The following is a 16,995-nucleotide window of genomic DNA, read 5'->3' on the forward strand; positions in this document are numbered from 1 at the left end:
TTAAGACCTTTGCTTATCCGAGAGGTTTTATCCGCGAAGAAGTTATTAAATTGGTCGCAGCAGGCCTTAGAAGGTTCAAGGATCTGGTTCAGGGCGGGAAAAAATTGACTCAATAGGAAGGAGAAGACAAGAAGGAGTGGAATCTTACTCTTCCCTGCAGGCTCAGGCAAAGGCAAACCACTGCAGCCTCTACTAGCTTCTCTGTTTTCCTGCATTAGTAACTTTGCCATCTTGATTCTACTCTGATGTTACTTGTCCATGTGTGCCCTGGTTGTCATCTATGAAAAGTTGTAGGGTATCCAGACCTAAGGTTCTATCAACCTCATTTTTATTCCCTTGCATGGCTTTTAACATCTTTTCCTGACAAAGAAGTCAGTGGGCTTTGAAAGCTTTGGGTTGAAGGATGGGTTATATAGATATTCCAAATAAGTCAACAATTAATAATGAACCCTGCGTCCATCTTCTGCATTAAAAATGAAGTTTGACCCTTCTCAGTAGGCAATGAAATGTGCTAAAGATGACTGGTGGTCTAATGTTTTACTCGGAAGCATTGTGTTAAGGTGCACCTACTCTGCAGAAATGATGCAGTTTGACAGTACTGTACTCTAAATTGTGTAGTTCCATCCTATGAGAATCCTGGGATTTGTAGTTTTACTAGGTCCTTAGCCTTCTCTGCCCAAGAGTGCTGGTGCCTCGCAAAACTATTTTCTGACACATTTAGCTTCCTTTGTCAGAGAGCTCTGGTGCCACAACATGCTACAAATCCCAGAATTTCACAGCATTGAACCAAGTGGTGTCAAAGTGGTGTCAAACCGGATCATGTCTGCAGTGTGGATGCAGCCCAAGCACCCGACTTGAAATGGTTCTTGCAGGAATTAAGGAGTCAGTGTTGTTCCCAGTTTCTCACTATTATGTTTTAAACTATTTTTGCTTGGAGCCAAGGCCTGTATTTTCTCCATGAAACCCACTGGGTGACCTTGGGCAAGTCACACTCTCTCAGCCTCAGGGGAAGGCAAAAGGTAAACCCTCTCTGAAGAAAAAACTACCAAGAAAACCCCATGGTAGGGTTGCCTTGGGGTCGCCCTAAGTAGGAAGCGACTTGAAGAAGACACACAGCAACAACAGCTTCCTCCCCTGGGTCTCATGTTGGGTGGGCTTGCCTTTTTTCTCTTTTTCCATGCATCTGAGGAAGTGGGTTCAAGTCTAGCAAAGCTCATGCTCCCAACTTTTTTTCTTTCACTTCTACCAAATGCACCTGAGGAAGTGAGTTCAAGTCTAGCAAAGCTCATGCTCCCAACTTTTGTTTATCCATTCCACTAAATCAGCCTTTCTCAAATAGTGGGGCGGGTTCTGTTATGCAGAGGTGTACTTATAACAATTTTATAGACAAATGATACTATTTACAGTCGCGCGGGGGGTGCGAAATGTTTTCTTCTTCCTAGGGGGGGCATGACAGAAAATAATTGAGAAGCACTGCACTAAATGCACCTGAGGAAGTGGGTTCAAGTCTAGCAAAACTCATGCTCCGAGCTTTTCTCTTTCAGTGCTGATCCCTTTGCAATACTTTGCATTGCTGGGTCTTTGATTCCTCCCTCTCTTCCAGCCTTCCTTGCTCCCCTCTAATTTAAACCAAGTGACCAAATGGCCATCCTAAGCATGCACCTACACCTGGGAGTAGTAGAGGAACTTGCAAATAAACCAGGCAAGGGATCTATTTGCACATAAAACTTGCTCTGTGCCTTTTGGTCTACAAGGCAAGATGGCTGTCTTTTTTCCTTTTTAAACCAGTCTGTTTGGCAGATCAGGGCTGGCAAGGCTGAATGCAAGCCTGCAGGAATGAAAGCCTGGAGAAGAGAGTTGTTCAGCATGACTCAAGGCTGGGGAGCCACGTTCCTTCGATAGCTCAGCTGGTAGAGCGGAGGACTGTAGAGGAAATGCTTTCCAAGCCATCCTTAGGTCGCTGGTTCGATTCCGGCTCGAAGGACACATTGTTTTGTTTCCTATTTCCAGAAATGTATCAGAAACACAACTGTGCTATAAAACTTTATTTTATTTTATTTATATATTTTTAATTTATATATCTACATATTTTTATTTATAAAAAAACTTTTTTAATTACAGTATATAGTTATATAGCTAGGCTTAGACCCTTTGTTACTCTGTATCAGTGGTTCACAGACTCTTTAAGGGGTTTTGGACTTCAGCTCCCAGAATCCCACACTATTGGCCAAAATTGCTGAGCCTTCTGGGAGCTGAAGTCCCAAATCTCTTAAAGGGCACACTTTGGGGACCACTGTTTTAGCTAGTTACAGTGCTTCCCAAACCTTTGCTGCTCCAGGGGTTTTGGACTTCAACTCCCAGAAACCCCACTTAGCTTGGCCAGCAGTGAGGAATTCTGGGAGCTGAAGTCCAATTGTTTGGAAACTATTGAGAATATCAATATGCAGAGGGAGTCTTGTACCACCTTTGAGAGTGACTATGGCCCAAAACACACTGGAGAAATAATACAGTTTGAGACCACTTTAACTGTCCAGGCTCAGTGCTAAGGAATTCTGGGAACTGTAGTTTTGTGAGACATTTAGCCTTCTCTTTCATTGAGAGCTATATAGCCACAATAAACTACAATTCCCAGGATCCCCTAGCCTTGAGCCAGGGCAATTAAAGTGGCCTCAGACTGGATTATTTCTCTAGTATGTTTTGGACTGTGCTGTGCAAAAGAATATCCAGATGGGTTGGTCATATAGCAAAGTACAATAACATCCAGCATCCACATAACAGTGATACCAAAGATGGCAATGATATCCCAAAATGCACCAAATATATGATTCTCAAAGCTCCACCGGCTTCTTCATGAGGCAAAGATGTTACAGATCCTAAACTACAAAGGAGGACATTCCTCCTGGACAGAAGGTTGAAATGGAGGATATGTCCTGGAAAAGGAGGATGTCTCATCATCCTGAGAAAGGAGAAAAAAGAAAAATAGATTTTGTCTACTTACTCAGATGCATCTGAGGAAGTAGGCTTAAGTCTACTAAAGTTTATACTGCAACCTCTTTCATAGGGTTAAGTTGCATTCTGCACTGTAAAAATAATGTGGTTTGACACCCCTTTAACTGCCATGGGTCAGTAGTATGGAATGCTGGGATTTGTAGTTTCTTGTAGCCCCAGTCCTCTCTGACAGTGATGGTTAAATATCTCATAAAGCTACAGATCCCAGGAGTCCATAGCATTGAGCCCTGGCAATTAAAGCAGTGCCAAATTGTATTAATTCTGCAGTGCAGATGCAGCCTTAGTCTCAAAGGTGCTACAAGATCCCTTTGCATAGAAATATATCGTTACAGTATAGCTGACCAGAGAAAACTAGAAGCCTGGTACTTTGCAAAAGTTCCCTACCAGTAAGTATTCATGTGTGGGAACTAGAGCTGCATCCGCATTGCAGAAATAATCCTGGCTGACACCACTTTCACTGCCATATTTCTAGGCTTTGAAATTCTGGGAATTGTAGCTTTGTGAGACATTTAGCCTTTACTATCAGGGAGCACTGGTGCCACAAAAAATTACAGTTCCCACGATCTCATAGCATTAAGCCATGGCAGTGAATATGGTATCAAACTGGATTACTTCTGCAGTGTGGATGCAGCCTTGGTCTATCCAGCAACAAAGCAGAACACAGGGTGAAATGATTGCCTCTTAGAGAGGATGGCTTGGGTCAAACTCCCCCAAGCATTTCTTGGCCAACGTATTTTTCTAAAATGAGATAGTAGAAAATAAAGGAGCATTTTAATCCGATTTTGGTGTTTTCTGATCCTGGCCTTGTGCCTTTGGGCTGGGAATAGTTTTGACAGCAATCTTGGAAGCAAGAATTTAGTGAGGCTTGCCTCCCAGAAAACAGGCCAAGAAGATCGCTGTGCTTGATTTTAAAGCACAAAACTGCCAAAAACAGCAGCAAGTGTTCGGACGTAATAACCGGACATTCCTTAACTAAAAACAGCAACGAGATTAGGTGAATAACTTAAAGACATGCAAGAGCGCATAACTAGAAGTGGGGTCTTTGACTGGATCCTTGAAATTGGAAAGAGCCTACATGATTAGATACTGCAGAATCAAACATCATTGATTGATCGATATGGCTGAAGCTCCAACTGGCTGCTGAATCCCTGGTTCAGTTCTTTCTTCTTCAGTTCTTTCACCCACAGAGTATTGGTTGTATATGTTTGTGCCTCTAAGTGACTCCCAAACTCGGGCCTCCAGGGGTTTTGGACTAGAGCTCCCAGAAGCCCCTGCCAGCTTGGTCAATAGTTAAGGATTCTGGGGGCTGAAGTCAAAAGCATCTGGAGGACCGAAGTTTGGAAATTGCTGCTCTAACTCATAGCAACCCCTTGAAGTTCATAAGGATTTCATGGGCAAGGAATACTCTGGGATGCTTTTGTTAGTTCCTTCCTCTGTAATATAGCCTACAGCACCTGGGAATCGTTGGAGGTATCCCATTCAAGTACTAACCAGGGCTGACCCTGCTCAGCTCCCAAGATCAGGCAAACTCTGGTTACTTTCCCCAAACTTTGAGCCTCCATGTGTTCAACTCCCAGAAATCCTAGCCAGTTTAGCCAACAATCGGGGATTCTGTGCGGTCTAGAGGTCCAAAACATCTGAAGAATGAAAGTTTGAGAACAACTGCTTTAGGGTATGGAGGATGATTGTGTTGTTAACTGCCTTCAACTCATGGTGGCCCTATAAATGAGACACTCTACTCAGGTCCTGCAGGTTCTGGCTGGTGACCTCCCTGATTGAGTCTAACCATCTGTCATGCGGTCTTTATCTCCTTCCGCCTTTCCTAGCATTATTGTCTTTTCCAATGAGTTGTGCTTTCTCACGATGTGGCCAAAGTACGGCAGCCTCAGTTTGATCATCTTGGCTTCCAGGTAGAGTTTGGCTTGATCTGATCAAGGACTAATTTGTTTGTCTTTTTGGCAATCTACGGTATCCTCATCATCACACCTCAAATTAATTGATTTCCTTTTTATCAATCTTCTTCACTGCCCAGCTCTCACATCCATACATGGTGATGGGAAATAAAAGACGATGAGAGGGCCACCATAATTCAGAAACTAATTGAAAACACACAATAACAACACTTGTTGTTCTGTTTTTTTTTTAATGCTGATCCCCTTCTGTGACAACTGAAAGAGTACCTTGCTTTGCTTCTTCACACATTTCAAAGGGCCCAGTTTGATGCCATGCTGATGGACTGAGATTTTGTTTCCCCAAATGGCTTCTTTTAAACCACATTTTCAGCTTATTTGGCTGTGTGTGTGTGCGTGCGCACGTGTGCGCACGCACATGTGTGCACATGTTGATTTATGGCAGCCCCACGATTTTCATAGTGTTTTCTTAGGCAAGATGGTGTTGATCTTTGTTAAATTATAAAGTGACTGTTGTTGTGTGCCTTCAGTCGTTTCCAACTTATGGCAACCTCAAGGCAAACCTATCACGAGTTTGTAAGTTTCTTCAGAGGGGGCTTGCCATTGCCATCTTCTGAGGCTGAGAGAGTGTGTGACTTGCCCAAGGGCATCCAGTTGGTTTCATGGCTGAGTGAGGATTCGAACCCTGTTCTCCAGAGTTGTCATCTAGCACTCAAACCACTGTACCACTGGTGATACATAATGCTTATAAATAGCCATTTTTCAAAGGGATAGCCATGTGAGCTTCTTTCAGTATACAAAAAAATGAAAAGGTGAGAGGTCTTGTGCCATCTTTAAGACTAACCAGTTCCTTCCAACTTAAGGTTTCACAAGCTATAGCCCTGTTCTTTGTATATATGGGGTGACTCCTCAATAGACAAAACTGCTCATCAATAAGTAATTTTAAAGCTGTGATGCGAAAAAACAAAGCATTTTCTGGCATCTCAGAAACTCACACTTTTCTTTGGCTTAAGCTTTTGTGGAGTGCAGCCGCTTCATGCACAAAAGTTTATAGCCAGTAAAACATGTTAATATTTTACACAATCATCCCCTTTGAAGTTTGAAAAGTTGTACTTACTTAAATAGGGTAGCAATGTAAATCAAAGTTTAATCAAGTACAGCACACGCTAGAGCAGTCATCCCATTTAATACAATTTGCATATTGAACAAACAATAGCTTTTTAAAGAGCTCTTTCTCTCCTTATAAGTAGTGCATTGATTTGTCACAGATGGCTCAATCCAAAAAAAGCTTTTTCTTCTACTCCCTCTTCCCCAGACATGGCATTGCTACTTTTAGCATGGCACATCCGATCTGCAGTACAACTCCTTACATTAAAAAAATAATTATTATTTGCAAGTGTTCAACCTCCAGCTCTGAGCTGAACAGAGTGAGAAGAGGGTTTTATACATGTGCCAATGTCTATGCATAGTCCTCCTTTACATAAGAGAAAACTGACCCAGACCAGTGGTGCATGTGTCTCCCCTTGCCCTACATTAGCCATGATGGATAGAGCAGTGTTTCTCATACTATCTAATATAGGGGACCAGCAGTTTTTTCTGGGGGGTTTCCTAATGTGATATGGACCAGTACTAGATTTCTGCCCATTGGCTACAACTGGAGTTTCTCTCTGTGGACCAGCAGCCAATGGCTCACGCTTGCCACTGGTTCACATTGGCACAGAAAAACTCTACATGCAGGTGGTCTCTTCCAACTCTATGATTTTATGATATGATATTGGATTGCAGGTACCTGAATCCCTAGTTGGGGGTTATAGTTCAACAACATATGGAAAGCCACATGATGCTCATGCTGTTTTAGATTCCCCAGGCAGGTCAGTGAAAATTAGTCATAGAATCTATGGTAACATAGAATCATAGAGTCATGGAAGAGAGAAGAGAAGAGACCTCAAGGGCCATAAAGTCCAATTCCCAGCCATGCAGGAAGACATGAGCAAAGCACCCCTGACAGATAGCCACCTTGTCTCTGTTTAACAACCTCCAAAAACGAGACTCTACCACTCTCCAAGGCAGCATATTCCACCGTCAAACAGCTCTTACTGTCAGCAAGTTTCTCCTAATGTCGAGGTGGAATCTCTTTTCCTGTGGTTTGCTCCAGGTCCTATTTGGAGCTACAGAAAACAGGGTTGCTTCATCTTCAGTCTGACATCACTTCAGATATTTAAACAGAACTGTCATGTCCCTTCTTAACCTTCTTTTCATCAGATTAAACATCCCCAGCTCCCTAAGTCGTTCCTCATAGGACATGGTTGCCAGACCCTTCACCATTTTAGTCACCCTCCTTGGGATATGTTCCAGTTTCTCAATGTCCTTTTTGAATTGTGGCACCCAGAACTGGACACAGGATTCCAGGTGGGGCCTGACCAGAGCAGAATTACTTCTACTGATGCAGCCTAAAATCACATTGGCTTTTTTAGCTGCTGCATCGCACTGTTGACTCCAGGAAACATACTGGACTGATGGAGACATACTGGATTGCAAAGGAAGTTGCGAATGGATGTTACAATTTCTGGACTGAGAATCTCCCAGTAGCCACATGGCCAGAAGGAGGAGTTAGGAGCCTGCAAGAGATACCCCCCCTCCATACCATCAGAACTAAGAACAAAAACAGCAAAATACAGGCTTATGACCAGGGGTAGGCAACCTTTTTGAGCTGGGGGCCGGGTTGCTGTCCCTCAGACAACTGGGGGGCCGAAGCCAAAAAATAAACAATGAAATAATTTTTTAAAAATTTAAATAAATAAATAAACCGGGACAAATATAGGACAAAATTTTCAAATGGAGGACACTTTTTTAAAAAAAAGTGGAGAACACGTGAAAAAATTTGCTGATTTTTTAAAAAAATGTTTATATAAATGCATGTTTCTGAGGCTTCTATAGACAATTTCCCCCCTTGCCCACCGCTTGCCCCCCCTTGCCCGCCTCCTCCTGATAGGCCAAAGGCCCCACACCCTCACGCGAGAGACCAAAGGCTCCGGCGGCAATCGGCGGCAAGACTGGGCTGGGGCCGGTCCCAAAGCCTTGCCGGGCCGCATTCGGCCCGCGGGCCGCAGGTTGCCTATCCCTGCTTATGACTAATATCTTTACTTTTTTCTCTCCTGTATGGTTTTAACACCTTGCTTGATGAAGAGGCCAGTTTGAAAGCTTTGATAGTTTGCAACATGTATATTGTGCATTTTGGTTGGTGTAATAAATGTAACACTGTTTGGTAGATTTTTGATGTTATTGAACTGTTGACTCAACTTTTCAACTTGTGGTCTACTAGGATTCCTGGATCCCTTTCACATGTACTCTTGTCAAGCCAGATATCCCCCATCCTATATCTGTAGGTTTCATTTTTTTTCTGCCTAAGTGTAATATCTTCCCTGCTGAAATTCATTTTGTTAGTTTGGGCCCTGCTTTCTAATCCATTAAAGTCACTTTGAATGTTGACCCTCTCCTCTGTGGCATTAGCTACCTCTCCTAATTTGATGTCATCTGCAAATTTGATAATGATGCTTTGACATGTCCACCCTGATATTACTACTACCTGCTTGACTATCATTGGCAGTTGTCCTAAACAGTGACATCACTAGGGTTGGTGTCACCTGGGACAGTAATTCATGGTGTCTTACACACAAACATCATTGACCTCTTCTCATACTACACCCATACAAAATCTTTAATCATATTTTTCATTCTAATTTACTCATAAATTGTAATCCCCATATATCACTGAATGCCTTGGTAATAGCTGTGACATAAACAACTAGCAAAATTAAACTTATACCTTTAAATCCCAATATCATATGCACAGCATAAATGTGCTTACATATACATAGTCCCATGTGGTTAAAGTAAAATTTTAGGTAAATGTGATGTTTTTAAAGAAAATTTAATTTTAAAAATAATATATATATATATATATATATATATTGAAATTTGACATTTTAATTTAATAATAATTTTTTTAAAACCCTGGGGACTCTCCTTTCTCCTCTCACACCACTCACACCATCTCTTACAGCATTTTAACAGGCAAATGCCACAGCTCCTTTCTGCCAAAGGGCAGACGTTTGAGGAGCAGTGGTGTCACATACACACCCACTTAGGATGTCACCTGGTGCAGTGTAAATTCCTGGCACCCCCTGGCCTTGGATATTGATAAGCTTATGTTCCAGTACTCATATTTCAGAGATCTATAAATTATCCAAGGCAGAGTACAACCAAACTAAAGCTGCAAAATACAATTAGACAGGATTAAAAACAAACATTATGAACAAAAGATAAGGATCCACAATTGAAACAAATATCACCATATTTTTTCAGTGGTGATGGATCAGATTGGACACATCTAACCCAGCTTTTCATTGCCAGGAAACAGAAATTCTGACAACCACTGCCAACCAGAGAGCAGTGTAGCCTGACCCTGTCCTTCATTTACACATTATGAAGCTAAACATTAACCTCGTTTTAGATAGCATGCCCGCAGCTTTAACTTGGCACTTCAATTTACTTTTCCAGCGATGTAACCTTTTCAGGAATGTCCACGTTGCAGCATGTGATGGAGGATTTATTAAAATGAGGGGATGTTTGTCAGTGATACAGACATGCAAGAAAAGCATCTTTCCCCAAATCTCCTACAATTGATTATGAACTTTCAAGCTTTAAGCATGGGCAACATGATGCTCTCCAGATGTTCTGCACTACACTCCCACTGTAGGTCCTTTTGTTTTTGTTGTTAATGGCCTTCGAGTTAACCCTGATTCATGGTGACCCGGTGGATGAGACATCTCCAAGACTCCCTGTCCTCCATTGCTCTGCTTAAGTCCAGTAAATTCATACCCCTGACCTCCCTAATTAAGTATGTCCATCTAGCGTGTGGTCTACCTCTCTTTCTGCTGCTTTCAATGTTTCTTAGGAGTTTATCAGACTGGGGCTAATTTTGGCATTAAAGAGAGATTGAAGCACATCAAAAGCATCCTGCAAATAAAACAAAAATGGCAGGCAATTGAGAGAATGATTATCACACGCAATTATGCAAATAAATGATATTGGAAATGCATTGTCACTGAAATCCCGAAAGTAAAAAGATGCATGTTAATGTTTCTTTGTGGCCACTTTAATGGCAGGTTTTGTGCGATGTCATGTGACGTTGTTTTGCATAATTTTTCCAGAATATTCACGGAATAAACTCCCGATCTTCATGTGATAAACTCCTTAGCATTATTGTTTTTTTCTAATGAGTCATGCCTTCTCATGATGTGGCTAAACTACAAACAGCCTCACTTTAATCGTCTTGTCTTCCAGAGAGTGTTCAGGCTTAATCTGTTCAAGGACCCATTTGTTTGTCTTTTTGAACATCCACGTTTTCCTCAGCACTCTTCTCCAGTCCCTCATCTCCAATGAATTGATTTTTCTCTTATCTGCTTTCTTCACTGTCCATCTGTACATGGTAATAGGAAATACAATGGATTGGATGATTCTAACTTTCATGTTCAGTTGTATATCTTTACTCTTTATGATCTTGTCTAGGTCGTTCATAGCTGCCCTTCCCCTTCACAGTCTCTGATTTCCTGACTAGTCTCCATTCTGATCAATGTTTGATGCAAGGTAGGGGAATTCTTTAACTATTTCAATTTATTTTCTTTGTTTTAATTTTAAAATATTTTATTAAATATTTTATTCAGTTTCTTTCTATCCAAAAATCTCTTACCTTACCCACTTATTTCCTTCTAGTTTCTCTCGCATTACTCTCTCGTCCCTCTCATACCTTCCTTCTACCTCTATTCCTTCCTTCTTTCTGCCTACGACATACACAGACCTTCAGCTATTTTCTCTTGCCTTCTACAATACACTAAATCTTCTAGTATCTATCCTCCTCAATCTTCCAATCCTTCCATCTCATTAGTAACCATTTCTTCATTGTCCAGGTTGAACTTATGTAGTTCCTGTGTGGTCATTATTTTTGTTTTCTTTAGGTTCAGCATTAAGCCTGCCTTTGCACTTTTACTTTTACATTCCTTAGTAATTGTTCCAAGTCTGTGGTGTTTTCTGATAGTAGTGTGGTGTAACCCACACATCTCAGATTGTTGATGTTCTTTCCTGTGCCAAGATAATCTGGGAGTTGCAGTCCAACAGACCTGGAGGGCAACAAGTTTTATGTGTAATTAAGGGGTGGAATGATCTCGCCATCTTTCACAATAACCATTTCACCATATCCAAGACTTGGGACCATTCTATTGGACCACCACAACCACACTTTTTAACCAAGCAATCGATCCGAAGGGAGAAGTGGGAAATATAAATAAATTTTATTATTATTATTTTACTATCTTGGTTAAATGCCCTAAATACCCCAAAGCCACCAGATCCTGTCTGATATTGGGAGCTAAGGAGGGGCAACCCTGTTTGGATGGGAGCCTACCAACAAACACTGGGTGATGTAGGCTATTTTTCAGAGGAAGAAACTGGCATCTCTAAATATTCCTTGCTAAAACACAAAACAAAACCAACAAACCCTATGAAATTCATAGGGTAGTCATAAATTGGCAGATGACCAGCACATAAACACACAATGGCATCTTCCTTTGTATCTGCTGCCACCTGCTGGACATTCAGAGATACATTTCTATTCAAATAATGAGCTAAAACAAAACCCACAAAACAGCCATACCTTTATGGGCAAAACATTTCATGCAAGCTTTCGACTGGCTTTTTCATCAGGCAAACGATGCGGTAAAGGCACCAGAGACCTTAATACCCTAAAGGCACCAGATCACATCTGATCTTGGAAACTAAGCAGGGACAGCTCTGGTCTGTGCTTGGATGAAAAAGCATTCGTCACCCAGGGTGACCAGACGTCCTCCTTTTCCAGGACACATCCTACATTTCAGCCTTAAGGAGGAATTCCAAAATGTCCTCTATTTTGGCCATGACTAAGAAGCATAAATGTACATTCCTATGAGTGTTTTTAGCTTTTGTTTGGTAATGTCCAACATTTTTCTTGAATGCCCTACATTTTGCAGTGCCTCATCTTCCTTTGTGGTTAGGACATCTGGTCATCCTGTTCATCACCTAAATGTTCCTCTTATTGGAAGATTAAATGCTTTGAATCGTTCATACATTTAGGTCTAATCTGCACTACAGAAATAATGCAGCTTGACACCACTTTACAGCCATGGCTCCATCCTACGGATTCCTGGGATTTGTAGTTTGTTGTGACACAACGGAGCTCTCTGACAGGGAAGTCTGAATATCTCACAAAACTACAAATCCCAGAATTCCTTAGCATTGAGCCATGGCAGTTAGAGTGGTGCTAAACTGCACTATTCCTACAGTGCAGATTAAACCTTAATGAACTGGCATATATAAGATTTCATTCAAGAAGTTCTTTCTCATAAATGTAAGAGCCACGCTGGATCAAACCAAAGTCCTGTATCTAACCTAGCATCCTGTTTTGCACAGTGTTCAACTGCTGGGTTGGTGTCACCCGATGTAGTAACTCATGGTGTCACCTCACCTCCATTGACCTCCTCCCGTACCACACCACCCATAGTAATGTTTTTTGTACTAACATAACTCATAAATCATAATTCCTATATATCACTGAATGCAATAGTAATAGCTGTAACTTTAACAACTAGCAACATTAATATTACAACCAGACCTTCATATCCGAAGGTGCCTCCCCCCATGGATATGAAAAAATGTGGGATCTCAAATCATGTTGTCCCTAATGGTCGCACAATTTGGGATAACAGGGCTATCAGTGAACTCAGCACTCTCTAAGTCAGGGGTAGGCAATCTTTTTGAGCCAGGAGCCGGGTTGCTGTCCCTCAGACAACTGGGGGGCCGAAGCCAAATAAATAAAAATTTTAAAAATAAATAAATAAATAAACCGGGACAAATGTAGGGCAACATTTTCAAATGGTGGACATTTTTTTTAAAAAAGTGGAGGACACGCAAAAAAAATTTGCTGATTTTTAAAAAAAATGTTAATATAAATGCATGTTTCTGAGGCGTCTATAGACAATTGCCCCTGCGCGCGAGAGGCCAAAGGCCCCGGCGGCAATCGGGGGCAGGACCGGGCTGGGGCCGGTCCCAAGGCCTTGCCAGGCCACATCCAGCCCGTGGGCCGCAGGTTGCCTACCCCTGCTCTAAGTGGTTTACAGTTTGTAAGCCAATTGCCCCCAACAAGCTGAGTACAGTGGTGCCCCGGGATACGAAATGATCGCGTTACGAAATTTCCGGGATACGAAAAAGTTAGATTGGAAAAAACTGTTCCGGGTTACGATATTTTTTTCGGGTTACGAAATTTATTTCGGCGCGAAATTCAAACGCAAAGCGCGGCTAGCGGCTTTCCAGCGCTAACAGAAAGCCTTTTCGGGTTGCGAAATTATCGGGTTACGAACGGAACGGCGGAACGAATTAATTTCGTAACCCGAGGTAGCACTGTACTCATTTAACCGACCTACGAAAGGATGGAAGGCTGAGTCAACCTTGGAGCCCTGGGATTGAACTCACAACTTTGTGGCTCCAGTACCAGCATTTAACCACTGCGCCACCTGGGCTTCTTAATATCATACACACCACCTAATGTGTTTACATGTACACAGTATTGTGTGGTTAAAGTGAAATTTCTGTGGATCTATACAATCCTTTTTTAAAAAAAGCTCAATTTAGCAACTCTAAAACCATCACGACTTGTGACACAGAAATCCCACAGATTATGCATTGTGAGAAGAAGTTACTTTTGTTGGCTGTCCCAAAATTTCAGTGAATAACCCTGAGTTCAGGTATTATGAGACAGGGAGAAAAAAAACGTATTTAGTACTTTCTTTGTTTGGAAATTGACAGTGAGAGGCTTCAGACCCGGCTTATAAAGGCAAAATAGGGTGGACTAAGCCACGTACGTAATGGGGTTCAGGGAGGAATCATACTTCCAGAAAAAGAACCAGAAAATGCACATGCCAAACAAATTGTTGGGATAAAATTTCCCCTAAGCTAGTTTTCAGCACACCATCTTGTTGCTTTCTGATATCATGAAAGCTTGAAAAGTTGAATTATTCTCTGCAGTGGGCCCACCATTTGTCACCTCAGCATGCCAGTGCCCCATTCTCTGGCAATTTTAGACCAGAGCCCATTCCCAAGACACAGTTATAGAGCTACATTCCATGGAAACATGCCATGGAATCCTGGGATTGGCAGGGGCATTGAAAAGTCTCAGCCATAGAACTCTAGTGCCTCACTAAACTACAATCTCCAGGATTCCATGGGATGTTGCCATGGCAATTGAAGTGGAATACAGCGCTTTATTCATATCGTGTGACTGTGTGAATAGCTTCTGACCTATGTGAGCTGGGAACTAATTGGGGCCTGGAGGCTTCTGGATTAAGCACAGGGGCAGGCAAGTGCATCTTTGGGGCCATGTGCCTCATCTCTAACATCACCTGTTTTTGAATAGCTAAAGGAGACTTCTGCTAGAATCATAGATTTAAAGGAGACCCCAAAGGCCATTGAGTCCAAACCCATTCTGCCATGCAGGAACACACAATCAAAGCATACCTGACAGATGGTCATCCAGCCTCTGTTTAAGACCTCCAAGGATGGAGGACTCCACCATTCTCCAATGTTGAGTGGAACTGCTTTTCCTGTAGTTCGAATCCACTGCTTCATGTCCTAGGAATTTATCACACGGGGACTATATGTACCTCTATCCCGATAATGATTTAACTCTGCATGCTACAAGAGTGCGCAATGTGTGAATGATTTTCAAACGCAGAAAAGAGGCTGAAAGCTGTGCGGGAGGAAGGGGCGGCGCGTCCCATAGGGACAAATGAGGTGTGCACCCATGGCGCGCGTGCACCGCCGCACTGGCACGCCACCACATGCACGAGCCCCATTCACTTAAATGGGGCTCCGCATAGGCATTTTTTGTTTTTTATGCAGGGGAGTCTTTAGAGGCTCATTACTAAAGCAAGAAAGAGGGTAGAACGCACATTTGGTTTTCACACAGATGCTTGTAAATCCCATTGATGATTTGGGAATCATGTTTCTGCGTGTGTGCGCAGAATCCACCAGGCACACTTGGCCGCAAACAAAATCACCCAGAGGAATAAACAATTTATTACACCATTTTCTTTATAAAAATGTACTGTACTGTCCCTTACTTTCCCAGAATGGTATCCAGCTTAAGTAAAAGAAAACATTACCCAAAAGATGGAAAGTTTTAAAAGTAGATTAAATGCTGCTAAAATGCAGCACCCGGAAGTAAACTCGCCCCAAAGACCATGGAAAAATCTGGCAAACAACTACAAAAACTGTGAGAATCCCGTAATAAACCGCCAACAGCTTTCACACTAGAGCAATTGCGCAAAAAAGTGATATCATGAATGAAACAGAATGAATTCATGATGTTTTTTCAAAAATGACTAATTGCTGGTTCATGACTCTTTCTGATTGGATTCTTAGTGGTGTGTTACAACGTTGTGTGAAAACCAAGGGCGCAATTGTGCCTAATACACTGGATATTATTCTTTTACCCTTTTAAGCTTCCAAGTTTCCCCATGTGATAAACTCTAGTTTCTGGAGCAGCAGAAAACAAACTTTTTCCAGAAGGACACCCCTTCAAATACTTACACAGGGCTATCATACCACCCCTTAACCATCTCTTCTCCAAGCTAAACATCCCCAGCTCCCTAAGTTCTCCTCATAAGGCATGGTTTCCAGACCTCTCACCATTTCGGTCACCCTGCTCTGGACATGCTCCATCTTGTCCACATCCATTAATGCCTCATCACACTACCCATTTACCTGTTTTTTGGTGGGGTACCAACAACGATCCGGATCTTTTGGTAGTGAGACGCACTACCAGATTGATTCCGGATTGTTGCCGGACCCCCAAGTGCAGCCGTCCCTCCTCCTCTCTGCATGGAGAAATGTGAGTTCAGTGCTTCTTGTCAGCCTCAACATGGAGGACATTTAAGAATTCCTCCTCTAGATAGGAGGAAGTGGAAATGGAGGACATGTCCTGGAAAAGGAGGCCCTCTGGTCACCCTGACCCATGAGGACTCCTGATGCCCATCTCTGCCTTCAGTTTCCCCTTCAGACCCTCATAGAGGGAGGGTACTCATTGCCCCCACAGAGCCATAGGGGTTGTGTGTTGGACTATGACTCTGGAGACCTGGGTTCGAGTTCCCCCACCCCGCCATGAAAACCTTGGGCGAATCACTATCTCAACCCCAGGGGGAAAAATGCCATGATAGGTTCGCCTCACGCATTGTTCCCATAAGTCTGAAATGGCAGTGGAGCCCCTCCTGAGCCCACACTCTGTTGCCTCAGTCGCCAATTATCTGGGGCTCTCCAAATACATTGACTACAACACCATCAGTCCCACTCACTGCAGCCACAGTGGGTGATGGGATTTGTAATTCAACGCATGAAGGGCACTGGCTTGAAAGGGTACTATATTGGGAATTCAATGACACTGAGAGTGACCAGACATCGTCTTTTTTCCAGGAATGTCCTACAATTCAACTTTCTGTTCAGAAGGAATTCCAAAAACTCCTCCATTTAGACATGCTCCCATTTCAACCTTTTCTGTCCAGGAGAATGCCAGAAACATCCTCCATTTTGAGCATGTCTAAGCAGCATGGGTTTACCTTTATGTGAGTGTTTAGTGTCCCACATTTTTCTTCGATGCCCTATATTTCCCCGCCCCCCCCCCATATAATATTAAATAATTATTATTTATACCTCGCTCTTCAGGCAAAAGGCTTCCGAGCAACTTACAAATTGTTAGACATTTACATACACATATATGTGTGTATATGACTGAATATTATATATACACACACACATACACACACAGACAAACACACATAAACATGCATACACACACTGGCAGTCCTCTAGTTTCTGCTCAGATCTCTGGGTATCCAGTGCATAAGGCAAAGGAGAGAGATGGGAGAGATAGAGAGATATAAGATGATAGTATAGATATCCTGTTCATATAGAAAGAGGAAAAGAGGAGAAGAAA

The 16,995-nt window shown here is 42.4% G+C and overlaps 1 non-coding gene across 1 annotated transcript; it reads left to right on the forward strand.

The window, feature by feature from the left end:
- The first annotated feature begins 1,892 nt into the window (after positions 1-1,892).
- TRNAY-GUA lies at positions 1,893-1,984 on the forward strand. The gene is given in 2 exon segments: positions 1,893-1,929; positions 1,949-1,984. It is a non-coding gene; the product is annotated as a tRNA-Tyr (tRNA).
- Positions 1,985-16,995: the final 15,011 nt, after the last annotated feature.

Source organism: Sceloporus undulatus, chromosome 2, assembly GCF_019175285.1.
Source record: "Sceloporus undulatus isolate JIND9_A2432 ecotype Alabama chromosome 2, SceUnd_v1.1, whole genome shotgun sequence".
Lineage (NCBI taxonomy): Eukaryota > Metazoa > Chordata > Lepidosauria > Squamata > Phrynosomatidae > Sceloporus > Sceloporus undulatus.